The 25,094-nt window shown below is 41.2% G+C and overlaps 1 protein-coding gene and 1 pseudogene across 9 annotated transcripts in view; one reads left to right on the forward strand and one right to left on the reverse strand.

The window, feature by feature from the left end:
- The window catches only part of ARMCX1 (armadillo repeat containing X-linked 1), a 36,332-nt gene that overhangs the window by 9,152 nt on the left and 2,086 nt on the right, over positions 1-25,094 (forward strand). Inside the window, exons 1-4 of one of the 9 annotated variants that reach the window (XM_029240848.1) lie at positions 23,059-23,171; positions 23,513-23,581; positions 24,003-24,169; positions 24,920-25,034. The gene's annotated coding sequence lies outside the window, so the exon portion shown is untranslated. Of the gene's footprint in view, positions 1-1,241; positions 1,429-3,876; positions 3,984-23,058; positions 23,582-24,002; positions 25,035-25,094 lie in introns of those variants that run through there. The other 8 variants (XM_029240847.1, XM_029240845.1, XM_029240843.1 and 5 more) reach the window with 8 other exon arrangements.
- LOC114906203 lies at positions 8,979-9,512 on the reverse strand (annotated as a pseudogene).

Genomic DNA, 25,094 nt, shown 5'->3' on the forward strand with positions numbered 1-25,094 from the left:
AATAATTTTTAGTGCTTCTATCAGATTTCTTTTACAAGATTGGTTGGGGCAGGGTCTTTATGGAACCATTGAGAGGGCTGTTGGCATCCATACTGGAGAAGATCCACCTCTCTTCCAACCCAGAGTATGGTGAGGGTGTGGGTGGAGGGACACCTTCAAACTGTACTGGTGGGAGCATACTTGGTACAAGATCCATTTGGATACATGTTTTAGAAGCTTTCAAGATGTGCACGCTCTTTGACCCAGAAATTCCTCTTGTAGAAATTTATCATTAGGAGATAATCAAATAATCAGCTTGTACAAGGCTGTGCATCTGCACCTTTTTGAAGAGTGAAAAATTGTGAATGACCCAAGTGTCTTGAAATAGGCACTTGGCTAAGAAATTAAGGTATGTCTACACATTGAGACATTATGCAGCTCTTGAAAATGTTGATGGGCAACTACACTTATTTACATGGGAAAAATTCAGCATATAATCTTAAATGGGGAAAATAGGCTGCAAAAGCACATGCTATACTTTTTATGAAGAAAGAACATATATTTAAATTATCTTTATGTATAAACTTTGGTGTGTATACTCTTGAGAATGTGGATAGTTCCCTGAGAGTGTAAGATTAATGGGTAATTTTACCTGTTTTTTACTTATCTGTATTTTCTGATATTTATATAATAAACCAGGACTTTTTGCATAATTTACTAAAAGGAAACGGGTGAATTCAGGCTAAGCAGGCCTGTTAATAGCATTTCAGGGCACTAGAGCAAAAGTATAAATGGAGGTTCACATATTTATGTCTGAATATTTGGAAGGTATAAATAAAATTTTAAAATAAATATTACTTAAATAAAGCCATAAATATAAGTATAAATGTTTGAAATTTTAAATTTCATTAATCGTTTTGGAAGTAAAGCTGTTCTCAATTCTAGCATTTGATGGTCACCAACTTTCCAGTGGAAAAAATGATGTCATACTTGTGGTGAATTCTGCAATCTGCTGCCCTAATCCTCCTTCATGAATAAAGAGTTTATTATTTCAGTTGCTAGGAGTGCTGCCAGCAGACAGCCCTCAGCTGTCAGCCTTCATCGGGAATTGCCTCAGCTAGAAAGCCACTTCCCCCAAGGTCATACCTCCTTTCTGGGGTACTTCACATTCAATGACTGATCTACATGGCCTTCTTGCCCCAAATGGGACAGCTTAACTTCTCCCTCTGTCCAATCCTGCTTCCTTCTTTTCCTTTTCACAGGTTTTAATCCTAAGAGCATTCCCTAATAAAAGCCCTTCATGCTGAACCCTGTCTCTGAGTCTGCCCTCCAGGAAGCCATCCTACAACAGTTGGTACAAGAAGAGGTTCAGAAAAGCATACACTGTGATGAAATTTAGGAGATGGATCATCTGCTGCCCAGCTGCCAATGAGGACGCCATCATTTGTGGTAGGTGGAGTAGATAGACATGTGGAACAGGTAGCAGAGGAGTTAGAGCTTTCACTGGAGGTGAACTAGAATGGCATTCATGGAAGGGAATACATTAACTGGTGCCATGTGGTAGACATTTGAGAAATATGTGAGGTATATTAAATATAAGGAAGTCCAGAAAATTGGGTGGCTATTGCTCAGCTTGATGGACCTCTAGGAAAAGATAATGAAAAGCTGAATTAAATTAGTCAACAATTTAAGCTATGTGTGAAAGCCAGAGGGTTTCTTTCACAGCATATAGAGGTCCTCATCTTTTTCAGGTAGAGAGTAGAGAAATCTGAGGACCAAGCCCAGGACTTATTGAAACAAGCTTCAAAGAAAGTTAAAATCTAAACCAAGACAAGTCTGCTATGCCAAGACCAGGGCCCTGGTTAGGAAGGAATGTGACCCTGACACATGGAATAGGGACATCTGGATTGATGTCCCTAAAAGTCTTATATCCTCAGATTTCCCTGAGCTCCTTGAGCGTTCAGAAGTGTCCCACTCCTTCCTATTAAGCGTTAGTGCTTCACCTTGCTTGAACATGCAGAGCCCTTTCCCTTGTAAGATAATGTGTGTTTCCCACAGAATCTGCCCCCACCTCCCATCCTGGCCACTGGGCCTATGTCTAGGGTTAAGTTACATAACTTCATTGGTGTTGTTCTGGGCCTAATAAGGAAGGAAAGGGAATATCTCAAGAAGGAGCTGCAGGACCTAGCCAGCATGTTCTAGCAGGTGCTGAGGGAGTAAGCATGGGACTGAATTCTGAGGGCCTTGATCAGGGGAGCTAGAATATAAAATTGAATAAGGGATAATTAATTGATCAGAGAGTTCTCTACCAAGATACAGGATTTAACATCCTGGAAAAGATCCCAGGAGATTAATGTGAACTCACTATTAGAATGGCTCCTCAAAGAATGGAAAAAAACCAATGGCCCACATTGAGGTATAAAGGCCAGAGTTGCCATTGCAGATGGTGGGAGAAGGGATTAAAGGCTCAGGGAAGTGGGAATAGAATAAATATATTATAAAGACAGAAAGCCCTCCAGAGGACCATGTTATGGAGGAGGACCCAAAGGGCACACCATTTGCTAAAGCTATAAGGAATGCACTGGTTAAAGGGTTACCAGCATCACTGAGAAGTTCAGTGGTGGCTTGCCTCTGCAGACCAGGGCTCAGAGTAGGGGAGGGTATTATAGGATGAAGATCACTGATAGAAATGGTGATGCCACTGAAACAATAGAGACAGGATAACTGTGCTCAATTGTCAGAAGTCAGGTAGAAGCAAATACCATAATGCACCACAGGGTCAGAGTAATAGGTGGGGAGGCCTGATCTGCAGAGAGCTTTGGAGAGGGTTAATAGAACACAGTGCTCCTCCTGGTAGATAGATGGTTAAGAGGTAGTTAATAGAACGTGGGTGGTCAATATAACACATTGTCCTAGGGAAAATAGGCGTCCAACAGTTTGTATTCGATCTGTACAATCAAAAAAAAAATCAAAGATACTCAGAAGTCTGAGGGAAGGTGCCTCAATAAGTCACACTCTCCTGCTCAGCTTTGGCCTTAAGTCAGTTTTTGATCCAGAGAGCACTGTTTGAAGGAGTGGGGTACCCAGGACTGATTCCTCCAGTCCTTCCATTTACAAAGGTAACTGTGTGCTGGGGAAAGAGGAATACCCAAACATTTTGAGGGCTGATGGACCCTGGTTGTGAGTTGCTATTGATACCCAGAGACCTAACGTATCATCTTGCCTCACCCCTGTTAGAATAGGGGCAGATGGAAACCAGAAATTATATAAGCTCCTAGTCTATGTTGGGTTTATAGTGGCTCCACTGGGTCTACAGACTCACTCAATGGTTATTTTTCTGGTGTTTGAATATATAATTGGAATAGACATTATGATAGTTGGTACAAGCCCCATATTGGTTCCTTGGCATGTGGAGTCAGAGCTATTTGTAGATGAGGCCAAGTGGAAGCTTTGAAATTGCTGTCCTCTTCCTCGGCAAAGATGGTAAATGAAAACATATAGATAGCATCTTGGAGAGGATGGCTGAAGTTAGTGCCACCTAAAGACCTAAAGAATGCTGGGATGTGCTCCCCATCATATCTCCATTTAATGCATCAGTTTGGACCCCTGAAAAATGTGGACAGAGTCTGGTAGATGACAGTAGACTACTGTAAACTCGACCAAGTAGTGGCACAAGGGCAGTTGCCATGCCAGATATGATATCTTTGCTAGAACAGGATGGCATGGCCTTAGGTACCTGGTACAGTAATCAGCTACTGATTTGGAAAATATTTTTTTTCCTATCCCTATCAGAATGGAACATCATAAAAGTTCACATTCACATAGAATGACAACAGTATACATTTATAGTTTTTCCTCAGGACTCTACTAACTCTCCTGTCCTCTGTCATGGTATAGTCTGAAGAGATCTGGACCATCTGAATATGACACTAGTCCACTGTGTTGATGACATCATGCTAGTTGGACCAAATTGCTAAGAAGTGGGTAACACGTTGGAGGCCTTGGTAAGACATGTGTACTCCTGAGGATGGGAGATAAACCCTACAAAGATCCAGGGGCTGGCTGCATTAAGTACAGTTTTTAGGGGTTGAATGGTCTGGGGCATGCCAGGAGATTCCCTATAAAAGTACAGTACAAATTATTGCATTTTCCATCTTCCTCATGAAGAAGGAAGCTCAATGTCTTGTAGGCTTTATTGGGTTCTGGAAGCAGCATATTTCACATCTGGAATTACTGTTTTGACCCACATATTGGGTAACACGAAAAGCTGCCAACTTTGAGTGGGGCCTAGAACAAAAGAAGGCCTTATAGCAGGTCCAGGCCATGGTTTCAAGCAGTCCTGCCACTTGGACCATGAAATCAATAGACTCTAAGGTATTAGAGTTATCTGTGTTGGTGGAAGATGCCATGTGGAGTTTTTGGTAAGCCCCAATGGGAAGGTCACAACTTAGACCAGAACTTAGATTCTGGAACAAAGTCATGCCACATGCAGTGGATAATTATATATCTTTTAAAAACAGCTCCTGATATGCTACTGTGTCCTGGTAGATATGGAATACATGGTCATAGGACATCAAATGACCATGCAACTGACCATACAACCAGAACTGCCCATTATGAACTGAGTTTTGTCAGCTCCTCCAAGGTATAAGTGTGGGCAGGCCCAGCAACAAGATGGAAGTTTTACACGTAGGATCAAGCACAAGCAGGACTGGAGGGTATAAGCACCTGCACAATCAGCTAGAGCAGATCCTCCATGATATCCACCACTGTTGCGCTAGCACCTTTCACACTCCTTACACCTGTGGCCTCATGGGGGATCTTTTTTGACAAGCTGACTGAGAAGGAAAAACCCCAGCCTTATGTATAGATTGGTGGGCTTGGTATGTGGGTATCATCAAGGACAGCAACTCCAGCCTGAGAAACCCATGATGATCAGGAGTGAGGGTCTGGATCATACCACCAGGCAAACCACCAAGACCCTAAGAGTGATTGGGATCTGTAATTGATAGTGGAAGAGAGGGACAGTCATTTTCAGCTTTGAGACCAGCTGCAGTGTTGGGGGCTATAGTTTAAGTTTCCCCTAGGAAGAGAGGCCTACCAGACCCCTGGAAGAGCTGATCCTGGAACTTATATAAAGCAGATCTGAGAGGCACAAAGGGTGGACTGTGGTGGATACTGCAATGCCCTGCCCAGAGTTCCCTTTAGCAATAAAGGCCTTATTACTTCAATTGTTAAGAATGTTGCCATCAGAGAGCCCTTGGATGCCAGCCCCATTCAGGCATCTCATCAGCTGAGAGTTGTCTTGTTCAAGATCACACCCTATTCTCAGAGTGTCCCACATCCAATGGCTCACTGATGCTGTATATAAAGGCCTGGTCGTCTTGCTCCTACTTGAGATAGCTTTGAAGTTTCATCCTAAGTTCAGAATTCCCTACAGTGTATGCTGAGGCGTTCTACTGATAGTGCACTGACATTTGATTTCTTCCTCTTTTCATTCCTGTTTATTTTCTCCCTTTTCTTCCATAAATGTTTATCCCAGGAGCTCTCCCCAATAAACCTCCTATACTAATCTTTGTCTCATAATCTGTTTACTGGGGATCCAATCTGTGACAACGATTCATGCATGTTTCTCTCTCTCCATACATCCCCAAATCAAGAGTCATATCTGTTGTTTAATATTGTGAAATATTCTTTAGCCTATATATGCAACTGTTGCAAATATTGCATTAATTTTTTATTACTTTGGAACCACAAACCAGAAAATAAATATAAACAAGAAAATGGACACTACTGGGAAATTAAAGTTTGTTAAGCAAAAATCTATGGCATTCATGTATCTGAGAAGAAGGCTCTGACAAGGTAGCTTGTATTTTTCTCTTCCCTAAGTGGTTCACTGCTAGAATCTTCCCTTTAGTCTGAAATAATGTCTATTTCTTATGTCGGCAGTGGCACAATCCACAAATCTTCATGGCATTTGGACACAGTTGCCTTTTGTTTAAAGGAGACAGGGAAACAGATGTGGAGAAGCATTTTCCTGGAGCCAGAACAGTGTTAGGCAAAGTACAGATGTTTAGGCCTATAAGTTGCACTGTACCAACAATAAGCACCAGATCCCATGTAACACAGGCACCCTTGTGTTCTTTAATAAGTGTGTGTGTGTGTGTGTGTGTGTGTGATATGCAGGACCCTTCAAAGCATGGGGTTTAGGGTGGCCCTCGTCCCCAGTTCTAGGGGCAGCAATGAGGCTAAGATAGCAGTGGATAACATTCCTAGATGTTTTGGAAAGTTAAGTGGTCTTATAGCCAGTTCTGGGTCTGACTGTGGCTCCGGGTCCCCAGATTCTTACTCTAGTGTTGTTGTTATAGCATACTCAGGGATCAGGGGTTGGTTTAAGGTTTTGGGTACAGTGGCCTTGCTGGGTCATGCACATATGAAGTATAATTTAACATCACTTTTTGAAGATGAAAATTCAGTCCTTCTTATAGGGGAAAAAGGCCTATTTCTGGGAAACACATGAACTAATTGGCCCTGAAGGCAGTGTGGTGTAGGAGAAGGAGTACAGTCTGGAGTATGGAATGAAGGAGGAAGGGTATTAACATTTCTTTTCTCTTTCTATTTTTCAAACATGAAGGAGTAGAATTGGGAGAGGAAGGGAATGAATCTGGTTTGAATTCTTTGAATTTGAGGTCCTTTTGGGACTTTCAAGTGGAGATGCTCAGTTTTCATTTGAAAAGTATGGATATAGAGCACAGAAGAAAGGTCTGACTAACGATATGTATTGTAGATGATAACTGAAGCCAAGGAGTGAGTCAGGTAGCCCCAGCAAGGGGTACAGACTGAAAAACTGAGAGCAGAATGCTGAGGAAGCTCTATATGTGTGAGACTTTGGCAAGCAGGAATGCAGAACTGAAACCAAGTGTACAGCCTCCCATCTATATTACAATGCATACCTCTATACATTCTTTTTTCCGTTTTAAGAAAATTGTGGTAAAATACAGAAAACGTTTACCATCTTCACCAGTTTTAAGTGTACAGTTCATTGACATTTAGTACATTCACATTGTTGCATAACCATCACCACCATCCATCTGTAAAACTCTTTCCATCTTCCCAAACTGAAATTCTATACCCGTTAAACAGTAACTCCCCATTAAGGTGGATGGACCTAGAGTCTGTCATACGGAATGAAGTTAAGTCAGAAAGAGAAGAACAAATACCGTATGCTAACACATATGTATGGAATCTAAAAAATAAAAAACAAATGGTTCTGAAGAACCTAGGGGCAGGACAGGAATAAAGACGCAGACGTAGAGAATGGACTTGAGGACACGGGGAGGGGGAAGGGTAAGGTGGGACGGAGTGAGAGAGTAGCACTGACATATATACACTACCAAACGTAAAATAGATAGCTAGTGGGAAGCAGCTGCATTGCACAGGGAGATCAGCTCGGTGCTTTGTGACCACATAGAGGGGTGGGATAGGGAGGGTAGGAGGGAGACGCAAGAGGGAGGGGATATGGGGATATATGTATACATATAGCTGATTCACTTTGTTATACAGCAGAAACTAACACAGTATTGTAAAGCATTATACTCCAATAAAGATGTTTTAAAAAAATAACTCCCCATTATCCCATCCCCCTTGCAACCACCATTCTACTGTCTGTCTATGAATTTGATTACTTGAGGTACCTCATTTAAGTGGAGTCGTTCAGTATTTGTCCTTTTATGACTGGCTTCTTTCTTTCTTTCTTTCTTCTTTTTTTTTTTTTTGGCCACGCCACGCAGCATGTGGGATCTTAGTTCCCTAACCAGGGATCAAACCCATGCCCCTTGCAGTCAAAGCGCAGAGTCTTAACCACTGGCCTGCCAGGAATGTCCCTATGACTGGCTTATTTCATTGAGGATAATGTCTCTGTATTAGTCTGCTTGGGCTGCTGAAACAAAATACCACAGACTGGGTGGCTTGAAAAACAGAAATTTATTTTCTCACAGTTCTGGAGCCTGGGAAGTCCAGGATTAGGTGCTGGTAAACTTAGTTTCCATGAGAGCTTTCCTCTTGGCTTGTAGACAGCCGCCTTCTCACTATGACCTCACATGGCCTTTTCTTGATGCATGTGTGTGGAGAGAGAGTGAGTGAGCTTTCTGATATCTCTTTTTATAAGGACACTAATCCTATAGGATCAGGGATCCACCCTTATGGACTCATTTAACCTTAATTATTTCCTTAGAGGACCTATCTCCAAATACAGCCATACTGGGGGTAAGGCCTTCAACATATGAATTTGGGGGGGGACACACATTCAGCCCATAACAGTCCTTAAGTTTTCTGTACACGTTTGGAGTCCTGGTTTTTGAAAATGTAATTTTTATAGTTATAGAGTACCATAAGGCTTATAACAGCAACAATAAAAATCTATCAGAACTTTGCTTCATCCTTCCCCATCCCACATTTCTCCTCCTCAGAGAGAATCACTTTCAAATCTTATAACTATTTCTTCTGGTATCACTCCATATTTCTAAATAATCTGTTTATACTTTTATTTCTTGACTTTTAATTTTTACACATCAGCTATGATTTTCTGCAATGAAAAGATTGTTATCTTTTTTTTAATCCCTTGCAGCTCTGACAATCTTATTCCTTTTTTAAAAATTAATTAATCAATTAATTTATGGCTGAGTTGGGTCTTGGTTGCTGCACGCGGGCTTTCTCTAGTTGCGGCGCTTGGGCTCTAGGCACACGGGTTTCAGTAGTTGCAGCACGTGGGTTCAATAGTTGTGGCACACAGGCTTAGCTGCTCTGCAGCATGTGGGATCTTCCCGGACCAGGGCTTGAACCTGTGTCCCCTGCATTGGCAGGTGGATTCTTTTTTTTTTTTTTTTGCACTGGGTAGTTTTATTTTACAGAGGGGGTAAGGGTTAGGTGGTGTCAAGAAGAGTGACATGGAGCAAATAATTTTTATTATCATTTTTTTCTTTTACAAATACACTGAAGAATCATGCAATGCTGCCAGCATCGGATGCAATCCTGGGCCACAAGTCTGCACATTCCTTTGCAACTGGTCCTGTGATGGCAGAACTTTTCATCTCGCCTTTATTGTTTACTATGACCCCTGCGTTATCTTCAAAATAAGAAACACACCATCTTTTCTCCGGTGTGACTTTCGTTGTCGAATTACCACTGCTGGATGTACCTTCTTTCTGAGCTCTGCTTTGCCTTTCTTGGCTATGGCCATCACCATGTCACCCACACCAGCAGCAGGAAGTCTATTCAGTCGTCCCTTGATCCCCTTCACAGAGATGATATACAGATTTTTGGCTCCTGTGTTGTCAGCACAGTTGATCACGGCTCCAACCAGAAGACCCAAGGAAATCCGGAATTTCGCACCAGAGGACCCACCACGTCCTCGCTTCGACATCTTGAAAGCTGGAAAGGGACAAAAAGGAACAGCAGGTGGATTCTTAACCACTGCACCACCAGGGAAGCCCAAGATTCAGTTATCTTAAACCTCCCATCCCATATACACACTTCTCCCACAGTTTCCCAATATATTGTTATTACATCACTATATATATATATATATATATATATATATATATATAGGCGGTACGCGGGCCTCTCACTGGTGCGGCCTCTCCCTCTGCGGAGCACAGGCTCCGGATGCGCAGGCCCAGTGGCCACGGCCCACGGGCCCAGCCGCTCCGCGGCACGTGGGATCCTCCCAGACCGCGGCACGAACCCGCATCCCCTGCATCAGCAGGCGGACTCTCAACCACTGCGTCACCAGGGAAGCCCTACATCACTATATTTTACTAAATCAATATTCTATGTTTACTTTATGGCTACATAAATATTATTCACAGCTGAGCCATGAGAAAGAGTAGTTAAGAACATAAACTCTGCCAGTAGATAGCTTGGCTTCAAATCTTGGTTTTGTCACTTAATAGCTATGTGATCTTGGGCAAATCTCTTCTCTTCTTTCTACCTCACTTTCCCCATATTTAGAATGGGAATAAAAATACCTATTTTATTGAATTGCTGTGATGATTAAAAGATTAATACTCAGAGTAGTACTTGGCACATAGTAATTGGCATATATCATATATTATTGTTATGCCTTGTATAAATTTTTATTTTCCCTTCAATTATATCTGGTTTTGCTTCATGTAGTTTGGAGTTTTATCATTAGGTGCATGTATGTTTACAATTGTTAAATCTTCTTGATGGATTGACCCTCTCATCAATATAAATGGCCCTTCTTTGTTTCTAATAACAATGCTTGTCTTGAGGCCTAATTTTTCTGATATTAGTATAACCATTCCAGGTCCCTTTTGTTTACTGTTTGCATGGTACATCTTTTCTAACTTTTTATTTACAATCTATTTGTATCTGTGATTCTGAATATCTTTTGTAGACAGTATATTTTCATGGATCATATTTTTTAAATTGATTCTGCCAATCTATGCCTTTAAATTGTTTTATCTATTTATATTTAATGCAATCACTGATAAAGTAGAATTATTATCTGCCAGTTTGCTATTTGTTTTCTATATGTCTTATGTCTTTTTTGTTCCTCTATCCCTCCACTATTACCTTCTTTTATGTTAAATAAGTATTTACTAGTGTACCATTTTCATTCCCTTGTCATTTCTTTTACTGTATTTTAAAATGTATTTTCTTAGTGGTTACCCTGGGGATTACAATTAATAGCTTGACTTATAAAAATCAAGTTCAGGTCAATACCAACTCAGTTTCAAATCTTTGCTCCTAATATCTCCATTCCCTCCCCACTCCTTTGCATTGTTATTATACAACTCACATATTTATACATTATATGTATATCAACATAGATTTATTCATATTGCTTTATGAAGTAGTCTTTTAAATCAGATAGAAGAAAAAATAGTTACAACAAAATACATTTATACTGTCTTTCATGTTTACCTGTGTAGCTGTTGTATGTATTTTAATTTTTTGTTGAGAACTGGACATTTTAGGTAACATATTATTAGCAACTCCGGATACTGATCCTCCTCCCAATGGTTGTTGTTGTTTGCTGTCATTTGTTTACTGTTTGTTGAGTTGGTGGGACTAATTCTGTGGAGTTTATTTCCTCCCATAGTGTACACCTCTGTTTTCCCAGCTCAGATCTTTCCCCCTTATTTTTATCTTTTAGCTTGTCTACCTGGGTTTTGCCCCTGGGTTAGCATAAGTCACTTATTGGTCAAAGGTTGTGCTTAAGCCCAATTAGATATTTACCTTTTGCCATTGGATATATGTGTAGCTTGGAGGCTGTTCTCACATTTCAGTGAGTTTACATATTTTGCCCCTAGCTCATTCAGACTGGGACTACTAGCTCGGAAGTTCCTTCTCTGATTGCTCCTGAAAAGGCATAGCCTTGGGCATTCACACATTGTTCCAGATTGCCAAGGATGACTGTGATTTTATTTTTAATCTTGGCTTTTTAGGATTCGTCCCTGGGTCAGAGTAACTTATGGTTCATTCAGTGCTTGGTCAGAGGTTGTGTTTAAGCTCCTTGTGCCAGTAAGGCTTTTGCCTGGTGTTTATGAGTTTGTGTGTGGCTTGGGGAATCCCTTTTCAATGGAAAGAAAAAACACACAATGTAAGAGCTGTGAGTTAAGTTTTATTCAGGGTTTTCCTGAGGACTGATCCCAGGAAACAGCCTCTCAGTAGCTCTGAGAGGACAACTCCGAAGAGGTAGGGGGAGAAGTCAGTATATATATGGTTTTGACTAGGGAATACATACAATCAAGCATTCATCTCAGTAAAAGGTTACTGCTTGTCATGAGGAATAGGTATCTCAGTTAATGATTTTAGTGCTTTTTTATGTATGGGAAGATGTAAGAATCTGGGTTAATTGAACATTTTCCTGAGATATATCTATCTAAGGTGCTATCTAAGGGCCCTGTTTTTCCAAAGTACAAAGTGCCTCATCCTGTTTTTCATCCTGAATTCTTTTTAGGCTGTACTGTTGGTCAGCGACTGCAGTGGCTTATGACTTAATCCTCGTAGAAACAAGTAATGAGCAACATTCTTTGTTTTACACCCTTCAAGCCTGTTCCATGCCTTTCCATGCAGCCTAGCATATGCACACAGTCTTCCTGATCCTTACAATTGTGTATGATCCCAGGAGGGCTCTGATTGGTTGTCTCTTTCCCTGGTTTTCTTCAATAAACTTGTGACTCTTCTGACATTTTTCTTGTGTTAGTGCTACCAGCCTCTTCTTAATTATCTTCCACCATGAACTCCATTGTTTTTGACAATGCCTGTAGGCATGGAATTTTCTACTACCTTTTCAAAATTAAGTCAGTTCCCTCAGGCAGAGCTGCAGAGTTCTTCATCCTTATATCCCGCCTTTTCTCCTGGGAAGAGCCTCAATCACTGCACCAGAGCGGAAGGCAGGGACCTCATTTTACCTGAGTGACACTCCTGGTCTGTGAGATGGTGCTGGGAAGGGATGACAGCTCCTGATCTTGGCTTTCCCCTCCTGGGATAGAAAAAATATTTGAGAAAATGATTGTTTAAAGTTTTCCAGATTTGTTGAAAGTCGTAAATTTACAGATTCAAGAGACTTAACGAATCCCAAACAGGATAAATTCAAAGAAAACCATGCCTAGACACATCTTATCAAACTGCTGAAGACCAAAAGTAAAAAAAAATACCTTGAAAGTAGCTAGAAAAAAATAACACATTATCTGTAGGGGAACAACAATTTGAAAGATTGTGGTTTTCTTATCACAAACAATGAAGGCTAAAAGACATTGGAACAATATTTTTAGAGTGTTGAAAGAAAAGAATTGCCAACACACAATTCCATATTCAGCAAAAATATCCTTCAGGAATGGAAATGAAATAAAGATGTTATCAGATGAAGGAAAACCAAGAGAATTTTCTGCCAGCAGACATGCTTTACAAGAAATGTTAAAAGATGCTCTTCAGGCTAATGGGAAATGATACCAGAGGGAAATCTAGAATTCAGGAATGAAGGAGAAGCAATAGAAATGGTAAATATCTGGGTAAATATAGAAGACTTTCTCTTCTGTTCTTTAAAACAACAACAACAACAACAACAACAACAACAGCAACATTGTATTAGTTTCCTATTGATACTGTAACAAATTACCACAAACTCAATGGCGTAAAACAAGGCAAATTTATTATCTTATAGTTCTGGAGGTCAGAAGTCAAAAATGGGTTGACAGAGCTGTGTTTCCTCTGGATGCTGTAGTGAAGAATCTGTTTCCTTGTCTTTTCCAGCCTTTAGAGACTGCCTGCATTCGTTGGCCCAATACCCCACATCACTCTGACCTCTGATTCTATCACCACATCTTCTTTGACTCTTCTGCCTCTCTTTCCCTTTGTTAGATTAGCATCAATGTTATGGAGGTTATGCATGGGCTCAACAATATGGACTTCCACTCATCAAGGCTGATCTTCTACTAACACTGCTGAATACCCAACCTGACAACAAAATAAGATGAAGATGAATCATTCAATACAATAAGGCATTATTTCCTGGGGTACTAGTCAGCCCCATGGTGGCAAGATTATTATATAGGACACCTTTTATCACAGTGAGAACAGAAATTTTTCTTCATGGAAATAACTACGTATTCCAGACACACATTTGCTTTCTTTGCTTACAATGATTCTGTCAGTGCCACCGTCTGTGGACTTCCAGGATGTCTTAATTATCATCAGGGTATCCCATACAACATTGTCTCTGACCAGGGAACTCATTTAATGATAAATGAAGTACAATAATGGAGTCATATCCAAATATTCACTAGTCTTTATCACTTACTCCATCATGCAGAAGCAGCTTGCCTGATAGGAAAGTAAATGACTTACTGAAGGCTTAGTTATGAGATCACCTGTTCCGGGTTGACAGTGCTGTGCTATAAGACTACAATAGTTGCTTCAAAAACAGTGACCAATATATAGTGCTATTTCCCTCATAGTAAGAATACACAGGTCTGGGAATGAAGGTGGAGGAGGGAGTGGTCCCTCTCACTATTATACCAATTAACCCAGTAAAGACTTATTTTGTTTTGTCTCCACAACCTTGGGCTCAGCAGGTTTGGAGGTTCTATTTTTCCAAGGAATGAATGCTGCTATCAAGGAATAAAGCCATGGTTCCATTAAACTGAAAGCTGAAACTGCACCCTGGCCATTTTGGTCTCCTCATGCTATTGAATTGATAAGCAGAGACAGGGACTATTGTACTGTCTGGAGTAATTAAATCCTATCACCAAGGGGAAACAAGGTTGCTGCTATACAATGAGAACAAGGAGAAGTATGCTTGGAGCCCAGGGATAGTCACTGGGACACCACTTAATACTCATTTGCCCAATAGTCCTGTTAAATGGGAAAGTGCAGATATCCCATAAAGACAGGACTGAAGGTTAGGATCACTACATCAGGGAAAGAACTCTGACCACCTAAAGGGAGTATGAAGTGAACAGTGGAAGAATGAAGTTATGATTATTGATTTTGGCCTCATGAACAGCTACAGAGGGGAAAGGTAGCAGCTAGATGTATCTTTGTAATTTACTATTTTCCCCTTCTTTTCTCTAATATATGAAAAATACTGGAGATCGTTGTAATAAATTAGGTTTCAGGTGGAGAATATGAATTAGCATTACTCCATGACAGTACATTGGCTGATGGGATTTTTGTCCCTGCCTCCCTGTTGGAGATGAGAGTTTCTTCATTGGAATAAAGGACAAGAATGGATGCTGAGTGGTAAGAGTATAACCAAGTAGGACCCTATGGGATCTTCCCAGGGCAGATATCCCCCATGTCCTTTGCCTGCCTCTTGTTTGTAGAAAACCTTTAGCCTCCTAGGCCTTCCCCAAGTTCCAAAGAATAAACTTAATCAGAAAAGTGAGAAAATGCAGAAACAAAGGAAAACGGTCAAGCAAGACAAAATAATAGTAGTTTAGCCATTAAACAAAGTCAAGGACCTTTAGGAATGAATGGGCTGTAGCTAATATTCTGAGCCATATTCTTTGAGCTGTTTTGCAGATACTGAACCCCCACCCCCAGGTGGAAGAAGTTAATTTTGACCACAAGTACATAGATCCCAGACCAGTTGATGATGTTGACTTCTGATTACCTCACCACCAACAAAACAGAAGAATGTCCATGAGCTGATCATACACCCCACAACCATCTCCCTGACCCTGTCTTAAAAAAACCTTTCCCTAAAAGCCATTGGGGAGTTTGGGGTCTTTTGAGCTTTAGCTGCCTGTACTGTTTGCTTTGTGCCCTGCAGTAATAAATGCTGCACTTTCCTTCACCACAACCCAGTGTCAGTAGATTGGATTTACTGCATGAGGGCAAGCTGACACAAGTTTGATTTGGTAAAAATTTTGGAGACTCAGATGGGATGGCAGTCCCAAGTGGGCATCTCGCCCAGGGCATATTGGCCCCTGGCTGGTGGTGGTTCTTGGATCGGTGGTGGTTACTGGTAGTGATGGGCCAAGACTTCATCTCCTGCCATAAGGTACCTTCTTTATAGCTATAACTCTCACTAGGTTCCATTTTTTTAAAAAAAGGCTCTTGCCATTTTAGGCCTAGGGTAACAGCTTCCTGCTATTGCTAGTCTCTGGGTACCTCAAAATCCCTAATTTGGCCTCTTAACCTTGCATATATCTCTTTGAGTAGTCCCTACATTCGAGTTTCTTAAACCAGCTCAGTTGGATTCTTTTTCCTGTTGGGAATCTGTGTGATAAAGTGTGCTGATGTAAGGCCTAGGTCTATTGCAGCTATTTTGGTTCCATCAGAGTGGCCAGCTCAAGAATGAAGCTTATATGTAAGGAAGGACATAGCAGAGAGACTATTAATCAAATTGTACTTGAGGGACTTCCCTGGAGGCGCAGTGGTTAAGAATCCACCTGCCAATGCGGGGGACATGGGTCCGTTCCCTGGTCTGGGAAGATCCCACATGCCGCAGAGCAACTAAGCCTGTGTGCCACAACTACTGAAGCCCGCGCACCTAGAGCCCGTGCTCCACAACAAGAGAAGCCACTGCAATGAGAAGCCCACACACCACTACGAGGAGTATCCCGTGCTCGCTGCAACTAGAGAAAGCCCGTGTGCAGCAACGAAGACCCAACGCAGCCATAAATAAATAAATAAAAATTTAAAAAATTGTACTTGAAGCCATATATCTTCTGAATACAATTTATTGGAGTAAGAACAGGTAGACACTTCTTTAATATGATAAAAAATATACATAAGTTTCTAACAAGAAGTCCTTCATTCTTGAGGAATAAACACTAGAAGCATTCCCATAAAAATCAAGAAGACAAGGATGTTAGCTTTCACACAATTATTTAACATTGTTCTGGAAATACTAGTTAATACAATCATCCAAAAGAAAGAAATGTGATATTAATATTGGATAGGAGGTGAGATTATCATTACTGCAAATGAAACAAATCTGAGAAAATCAACCTCTTGAAACTTTAGGAACTCCATAAAGAGGCTGGTTATAAAATCAATATGCAAAAAACAATCACTTTCATATATAAAAATAATAAAAAATATAAGATGATTCCATTTCTAATAATCATGAGAAAAGGTAAGCTACTTAAGAAGAAACTTTAGGGCTTCCCTGGTGGCGCAGTGGTTGAGAGTCTGCCTGCCGATGCAGGGGACACGCGTTCGTGTCCCGGTCTGGGAAGATCCCACATGCCGCAGAGTGGCTGGTCCCGTGAGCCATGACCGCTGAGCCTGCACGTCCGGAGCCTGTGCTCTGCAATGGGAGAGGCCACAACAGTGAGAGGCCCGCGTACGGCAAAAAGAAACTTTAAAAATACGCAAGATATATTCATTCATTCAACAAGTATTTATTGATAACCTACAGTGTGCCAAGCAATGTTCTAGGAGTTATATATATATTTATAAATTTATTTATTTATTTATGGCTGCGTTGGGTCTTCATTGCTGCACGTGGGCTTTCTCTAGTTGTGGCCAGCAGGGGCTACTCTTCGTTGCAGTGCGCGAGCTTCTCATTGCGGTGGCTTCTCTCATTGTGGAGCATGGGCTCTAGGCGTCTGGGCTTCAGTAGTTGTGGCACGTGGGCCCAGTAGTTGTGGCTCACGGGTTCTAGAGCTCAGGCTCAGTAGTTGTGACGCACAGGCTTAGTTGCTCTGCAGCATGTGGGATCTTTCCGGATCAGGGCTCGAACCTGTGTCCCCTGCATTGGCAGGCGGATTCTTAACCACTGCGCCACCAGGGAAGCCCAGTTATATTTTTTAACGTATAAATTCTGCTGGAAAAATAAATGAAGACAAATAACTAGAGAAACTGGGTTCTTGGGTAGAAAAATATTCTTTTTTCCCCAGCTTTACTAAGATATAATTGACATATAATATTGCATAAGTTTAAGGTGTACAATGTGCTGATTTGATACATGTATATATAGCAAAATGAGTATCACAATAAGGTTAGTTAACACATCTACCATAATTACCATTTTTTTATAATTGTTATGGTGAGAACATTTAAGATCTACTCTCTTAGCAACTTTCAAGTATACACTACAGTACTGTTAACTATAGTCACCATGCTCTTCATTATATCCCCAGAACTTATTCATCTTATAACTGGAAGTTTGGACCCTTTGACCAACAGTTTCCCATTTCCCCTTCCCTGCAGCCCTTGGCAACCACCATTCTACTCTATGTTTTCATGGCTTTTTTAGATTCCACATATAGTTCCATCCATGTTGTCGCAAATGGCAGAATTCCCTTCTTTTCTATGGCTGAATAATATTCCACTATAGATATAAAAAGTAAGCTTAAGAATAACAAAAAATTTGCAAGATATACTCATTCATTCAACAACTATTTATTGATAACCTACAGGGTACCATATGTACATGATGCTTGTTTTTAATCCATTCATTCATTGATGGACACATTGGTTGTTTCCATGTGTCGGCTATTGTGATCAATGCTGCAATGAACATGGGGGTGCAGATATCTCTTCGAGAGTGATTTCATTTTCTTTGGATATGTACACAGAGTGAGATTGCTGGATCATACAGTAGTTCTATTTTTATTTTTTTGTGGAAACTCCATACTGTTTTCTGTAGTGGCTGCGCCAATTTACATTCCCACCAACAGGGTTTCCTTTTCTCCACATCTGCACCAGCACTTGTTATCTCTTATCTTTTTGATAATAACCATTCTAACTGGTGTGAAGTGGTAACATATTCTTATAAAAATGCCAATTAGCCCTCAGTTAACCTTAGAATTAACTTCATCCAAATTGAAATAAAAACAGGATTTTAAAGGGAATTTAACAAAACAATTCATTTTATCTGTAAATAAACAAATGTGAGTGGACAGGCAAATTATGAAAAAGAAGAATAATTAGAGAGGCCTTATCCTCCAAATATTAAAACATATTATAAAGATACTGTAATTAAAACAGTTAGGGACATAAAAAGAAAAAAATAACAGATTAAAGGAACATAGAGAATGAAAAAGTAGATCCAAATATATGTGGATATTTAGCTCATGATAAAGGTGGCATTTAAAATCAGGAGCTAGAAAGGTATTATTTGATAATGGGTATCAGGAAAATTTGCTAACTATTTGGAAAATATTAATTCCATATGCTTAATAAAGCTGGAAAAAATATATTCATAATAGCACTGAGATGTCATTTGCTTTTTTCACTGTGTTGACATTTATACAAATGGTGCAAAAGCAAGGGTGGATAAAATTTCTGGCTTACTGATAATAGAAGCACTGCAACAAAAAACATTCTATATGGACCAAAATTTAAATATCAAAAAACACACATAAAATTAGAAAAACATACAGGCCATCCTAAGCAGGACACAAACCCAAAAAAATGTAAAGAAAGAATTGATACAGTTTGTATCATAAAGATTTTGAAAATTCTATATAGCCGAAGTCCAAAGAAAATTATAAACTGGGAAAATATTTATAATACTTATGACAGTCTAAGAGCTCACTTCCTTAATTTACAGAAAGTTCTCATATATTAATAAGAAAAAGATGAAAAAACCTAGTGGAAAAACTGGGAAAGGCAGTTCATAGAAACAGGAATACAAATGGTTAAACCTATGGGAAGATGCTTAATCTCACTTATAATTTAAAAAATCAAAAAATTTTGGAGCACAACATGGAAAATATATATCAAAATTTAAGAGGTGAGAGTTGGCAGCATGGATAAAATTTAAAATGAACTTCCACTTTGACCCGGTGATTTCACTTCTAGGAATTTAACCTAAGGAAATAATGCCACTATTGTCAAATATATATGTAAACAAAGGTCTCCACTGTAACATTTTGGTAATAGACAAAGTTTGGGAAGAGGATAAATATCAACCAGTAATAGATTGGTTGAATTTTGATAAATCCACACTAGAGAATATTATTGTAGCTGATAAAATGATGTACATGTTATATTAGGTGAAAAAGTAGTTTGCAGAATAGTTTGCATAGAATGATTCCAAGTTATTTTTAAAAGATATGCATGTACACACATTCACATATATCTACATAATTTTTTTGTTGATATATAGGAAACAACAAAAAAACCCTGAAAGAGTCAATTGAAAAGTTAGCAGCGGTTTTCACAGGATTTATCCTAGGATTGAGGTAGATGGTTCATCAAGGTGGAGAATTTGAGACATTTTTATTTTCTTCTTCTCTTCTCCTAGTTAGCACCTGCTTCCCTTAATCTCAGTTCAAAGTTTCACTCCTCTCCCCATCAAGGAAGCCTTCCCTGATCCCCAGACTCTGCCATTTCTTTTACTATATTAACAGTGTTCCCTTCCTTCAAAGTATTTTTCTCACTTTGTATGTATATGTGATTATTTCATTAAGGTCTTGCTTTCACTATGAGAGCAGAATTAGTGTCTGTTTTTGCTCATCTACATATTCACAATAAGCACAGCACTTGTGGCAATGCTCCCTCTTTCTCCCTCCCAATATTTTGATGTAGACAGTTACATTTTCTCAGTCTTACATAAAGGGTTATGAGAGTGCAGGTTTTAAACATCTCTCCCCATCATAAAAACACAGATGAAGAAAAGCACAGCAGAAACAAATAGCTAACATTACACTAAATGGTGAAATATTAGGGGCATTCTCATTTACTTCAAGAACAAGATAAGGAGGCTCTCAAATCACCATTATTATTCAACATAGTTCTGGAGGTTCTGGTTGATGTAGTACATCCAGAAAATGAAAGAATAAGAGATAATAATGATTGAAAAAGACAAAATTTAAAAAATCATCATTTTCAAATGATTATGTATGCATACCTAGAAAAACCAGTTATCAACTGAAAAACTACAGGCATACTTCAGAGATATTGCGGGTTCAATTCCAGACTACCACAATAAAGCCAGTATCGCAATAAAGTGAGTCACACATTTTTTTGGCTTCCCAGTGCATATGAAAGTTTTGTTTACACTACACAGTGGTCTATTAAGTGTGCAAAACATTATGTCTTTAAAAATGTATATATGTTAATTTAAAAATATGTTACTGCTAAAAAATGCTAACCATCATTTGAGCCTTCAATGAGTTGTAATGTTTTTGCAATAGTAACATCAAAGATCACTGATCACAGATCAGTGTAACAAATATAATAATAATGAAAAGGTTTGAAATATTGCGAGAATTACCAAACTGTGACATAGAGACATGAAGTGAGCACATGCTGTTGGAAAAATGGCACTGATAGACTTGCTTGACACAGGGTTACCACAAACCTTCAATTAGTAAAAAAATCAATGTCTGTGAATCACAATAAAGCAAAGTGCAATAAAATTAGTTATGCCTCTATTAGAAATATTAAGAAAGGTCACTAAAAGTAAATATATCAGAATTATTTGCTTCGGCAATAACCTGGTAGAAAATATAATCATAAAAGGAATGTCATCCCCCAAAGCAACAAAACCATAAAACATCTAGGAATAAACTTAACAAATAATGAGTATGACCTATCTGAAGAAACATAAAATTTATTGAAGATCATAAAAGTTGACATGGATAGAAAGACACAATTTTTAAAGATACCAGTTCTCAAATTAAAGTGCAGATTCTTTGCACTTTATGTCACTCAGTGTGAGCCTTTTTGTTCTGTATATAGTTGTTCTGTATATTGTTGTTCAACACATATGCATACATAGACTCTGTATTTGCATGAAGAAAGGTGGAAATTGTTATCAGTGGTTGGTGGTGGAACAGGCATTGCAGGGAACTTTCACATTCTACTTTATACATTTCTGTGTTGTTTGCACATTTTTTAAAAAATAGTGTGTATAATGTGTGTGAGAGAGAGACAGAGATTGATTTCTACTAAGACGATGTATCTTTTTTTTCAAAGTGAGTTATTTTTAGTTTTTTTTTAAGTCTTAGTTGCCTGTGAGAATGTGATGAGAGCTATGACCCCTCTTCCCACTAAGATGGACATATGCGTGCACATGACTTTGATACAATTTTAGGTAGAACAAAGAGGTGGCCAGTTGAGAATTCCTACTCTAGGTTAATCAGTATGGTTAGTGGGGAGAGTCCTTCAGGCCCAGGCATACATTTGGCTGAGGGAGCACCAAGGTGGGTGTGGGCTGTGGGCAATGACCCTGCAGCAGGGTTGGGTTCTCCCTGGGTGCCCTGAGGTAAGGAGGCCAGGGGTGGGAGGCAAGCAGGCTGCCCCTCTCAGGCCAGGTGGTAGCAGCAGACGGCATCAGGAACAAGGTTAACTGGGCCACCATTAATCAGGGCAGAGCAGGACAGGCAGGCCTGCGTGCTTCCCCCAGCAATTGCTTCTCTAGGCTTCATGGAAACCTGCAGCTGCAGGAGTAGGTGGGAACAGCAGTCCCTTCTCTGCATCCCTGAGTTACCTCTGTGGGAATTTGAGGGAGGGAGGGAGGAAAGAAGTCAAAGGTGTTTACTCAGTTTTGTCACCTGAGTGGCATTTACCACTTTGGTCACCATGTATATTTTTAGAGTGTGCAAAAAGAGTCAGGCTCTATAATGCAGGGGATGAGAAGCTCTGGAATATAGGAGAGATGGGAGGGCATCACCTTCCACCCTTCCTTCTTGACAAGGCTGGGAAGATCGGATGATTTCTGCATCCCTCACACCCTCAGCTTCCTCAGCTTTAGTAGACTAAAAGCTAATCTGGAGCAGGTGTTCAGAACAGCCATCAAATCACAAGAGGTTCACACAGCAGTCAGCCAAGACTTTGTGACATTGAATGCATGTCTTTCTTTAATCAAACAATACAAGATTTTATTGTTTTGTTTTATCAAATTGTAAGTTGATCCAAAATTAGAAAAAGTAATGGATCATTTATGTAAAATGGCAAAGATTAGACAACTAGTCATCTTTGTGGACTAATTCATAGACCATGTGAAAAATAACAGTTTTCCATTTTAAAACAGGTTACTACGTTTTGAAAGCTTCTTTCTGACTGTAACCAGTGGAAACATTTTCCTTGTGTTATAAATAAATATAGTAAAATTAGCGAGGCCTTTTGGGTTTTCCCCTCCGACTTAAATTCTTCTCCAATCAAACGAAGATAGCATCATTTTATTTTCTCAATATAAGAGTAATGCATTACTGATTTTTAAAAAATGAACAGAAAAGTTTAAGAAAGTAAGACATTCCCACTACCCATATCCTTTTCTGAGATCTTGAATCCCATTTCATATAGGAGTGCAGGGGAAACGCTGAGCATTGAGGCTGCGTTGTGGGGGGGGGGCGTGAAGGGAGAGGTGGGTGGACAGGGAGTAGAGGAGAGAAAAATTATTCCTCAAAGAGGAAGAAAAGACCAATGGACATGGGAGCAGATGTAGTTTCTCTCTGCTAACCAAAGAAAGGCAAATGCCAACCACAAGATAAGCTACTTCTGGTTTCTGGGATTGGCAGAGGAAAATGAGTGGCAGGACCTGCTGTGAAGGGAAAGGAAACGGGTGGGCCGGCTCCTGCCGCACTGCTGGTGGGAGTGGTAATTGGGGTTCTGAGCTCACGAGTGACGTGGCTCTCACGTGAGCAGGAGCCGACGTGTGCAGACGTCCTTCTAATCCAGGTCTTTCGTTTGGTCCGGTTGCCATCTCCCTATTACCTCGAGGGCTGGCGGGCCTGTGGCCAGGAGAGGAGGAGGAGGAGGTAACTTCCCTGATCCCAGCCAGTCTATGTGTGGATGGGTGCTTGCCCGGGGGATTCCTGCGGTGCGGGTAGAGGAGGGTGGAGACTAAAGAAGGACGAGGCTCGCTTTCTCCACACCCTTGCACTATCCCCGGCCCTTTCAAGAACAAGAATGGTGGACCCTGGGGGCCAGATTACAGGGGAGACCCCAGACCAGGAGGGGGGAAACCTGAAACCTTTGGCATCCAGGGCCTTGAATCGGGAAGGGCCGATGTTAAGGTTCTTGTCCTGTGTGCTGGTCCATCTAGCAAGCCAGTATCTTGGGGCTAGGCGTCTGTCTTGTCATTCCCCGTGTCTTTCAGTAGGGTGCTGTACCACTCGGAGCAAAGGAATAAAGAATCTGCCCCGAACCTCTGCAAGTCAGTGTAAAGGTGGGATTGCCCCGCGGTCCCCAGAAGGGCGGGGATGGCTGGGGTCCTCCTCCTAACTCGGGCGCATTACTGACTCCGCAGTCACCTCCCTGCTCTTTTATATAGGAAATAGGAGATGACAGCGCGTACAGGAAACATAGTTGTGGTTGGGGCTATGACTGCGTCGTGCAGGGGAATCAAAGAGATCTTTGCGTTTTCTTTTGCTCCTCCGGTTTTTCTTACTCCCTCGCCCCGCCTCCCCTCTTTCCAGTTGTTCGAAAGGGGTGTGGTTTTTCCTGGGAAAATGGCCGACCGCTGGGGCTGGGGCTGGGGGCTGGAGGAGGGGGTGGATGGACGCCCTTGCTTGAAGAGGGCTGCTGTTAGCGGAGTCCTGAGAAGTGGGGATAGGGTGAGAGACCAAAAGGTGAAATCCGTTTGACAGCCAGGACCTTGGATTCGGAAAGGCTGGTATTGGGACTGTCTGAAGTGCTGTTCTGTCTGCCTAGCAGTCTGTCTCTGCCCTGTCGCCTGTCTGTGTCTTTGGATCTTGCGGCTGAAGGCCAATCCAACTCTAGGAGCAGGAAGAAGACGAAAATTGTCCAGAAACAAGTATGTCAGAGTGAGAGTGGTGGCACTATTTAGGGATCCCTGGGCTGGAGAATGGTGAAGACTGCAAACTCCAGTGGGCCCGTGGACCTCCCCCACATACCCCTCCTCCTCTCCTCTCTGGACCATTTCGGAGCTTGCAAAAGAAAGTGCTCTGCACGGAAAGAAGTGGCTGGGAGGACGAAGGTGTCACGAGAGTCCTGGGGTGGGGGTGGGGAGGACCTTTCTCCAAATTACTCTTTGGTACCAGAGTTGTCAGTCCTTAGGTTAGGTGGAGGCGGAAACCGAGATGAGGGAGGAAGGAAATTGCTCCCGAGCCGTGGATATAATGGGTGGGGGTAGGAGTATCCTGGTACCTCTGGGTTGGTGGGGGTGGCGGAGGCAAGGGCGGAGTTCGAGACTTCTGTGCATTTTACTCCTGTCTGGCTTCTAGACACTCTCCCTCCACCACCATCCATTTTGTTACAGGGAAGGAGTTGTGGCACTCACCTTCGAAGGCAGTGACTTTCGGGGCTGGGGGCTGGGTGGAGGACTGGAGGCGATCGAAGGAACGGGGGGCGGGGGGGCGGCTCATAATGAACTTCAAAGCCGCAGCTCAGTGAGGAGAGCGGGGGAACCGAACGTGGGAAATATTGGGCTCCACGGGACTAGGGCCAGTGATTCCGCAGAGGAACGTGTGTCCTGTCCCGGATGAGGTTCATCTGTCTGTCCCAGGAGCTCTCAGCACCACTCCCCCCACCGCTTTGTATGCAGGTTTGCAGGACTCCGTGTACTTCCAGGCAAGAAATAGAAGGAAGAAACTGCCTGGACCCCTGAGGGTGTATGTGGGGCTGCCACTGCCCCCAGGACATCTGGAGGGGCAGGGGAGGTAGGGAACTGATTAGCTATCCTAAATTTAACATACTGGGGTGGGGTGGTTGAACATGAG

This window comes from Monodon monoceros, unplaced genomic scaffold (genome assembly GCF_005190385.1).
Source record: "Monodon monoceros isolate NGI ecotype Baffin Bay Population unplaced genomic scaffold, NGI_Narwhal_1 Super_Scaffold_22, whole genome shotgun sequence".
Lineage (NCBI taxonomy): Eukaryota > Metazoa > Chordata > Mammalia > Artiodactyla > Monodontidae > Monodon > Monodon monoceros.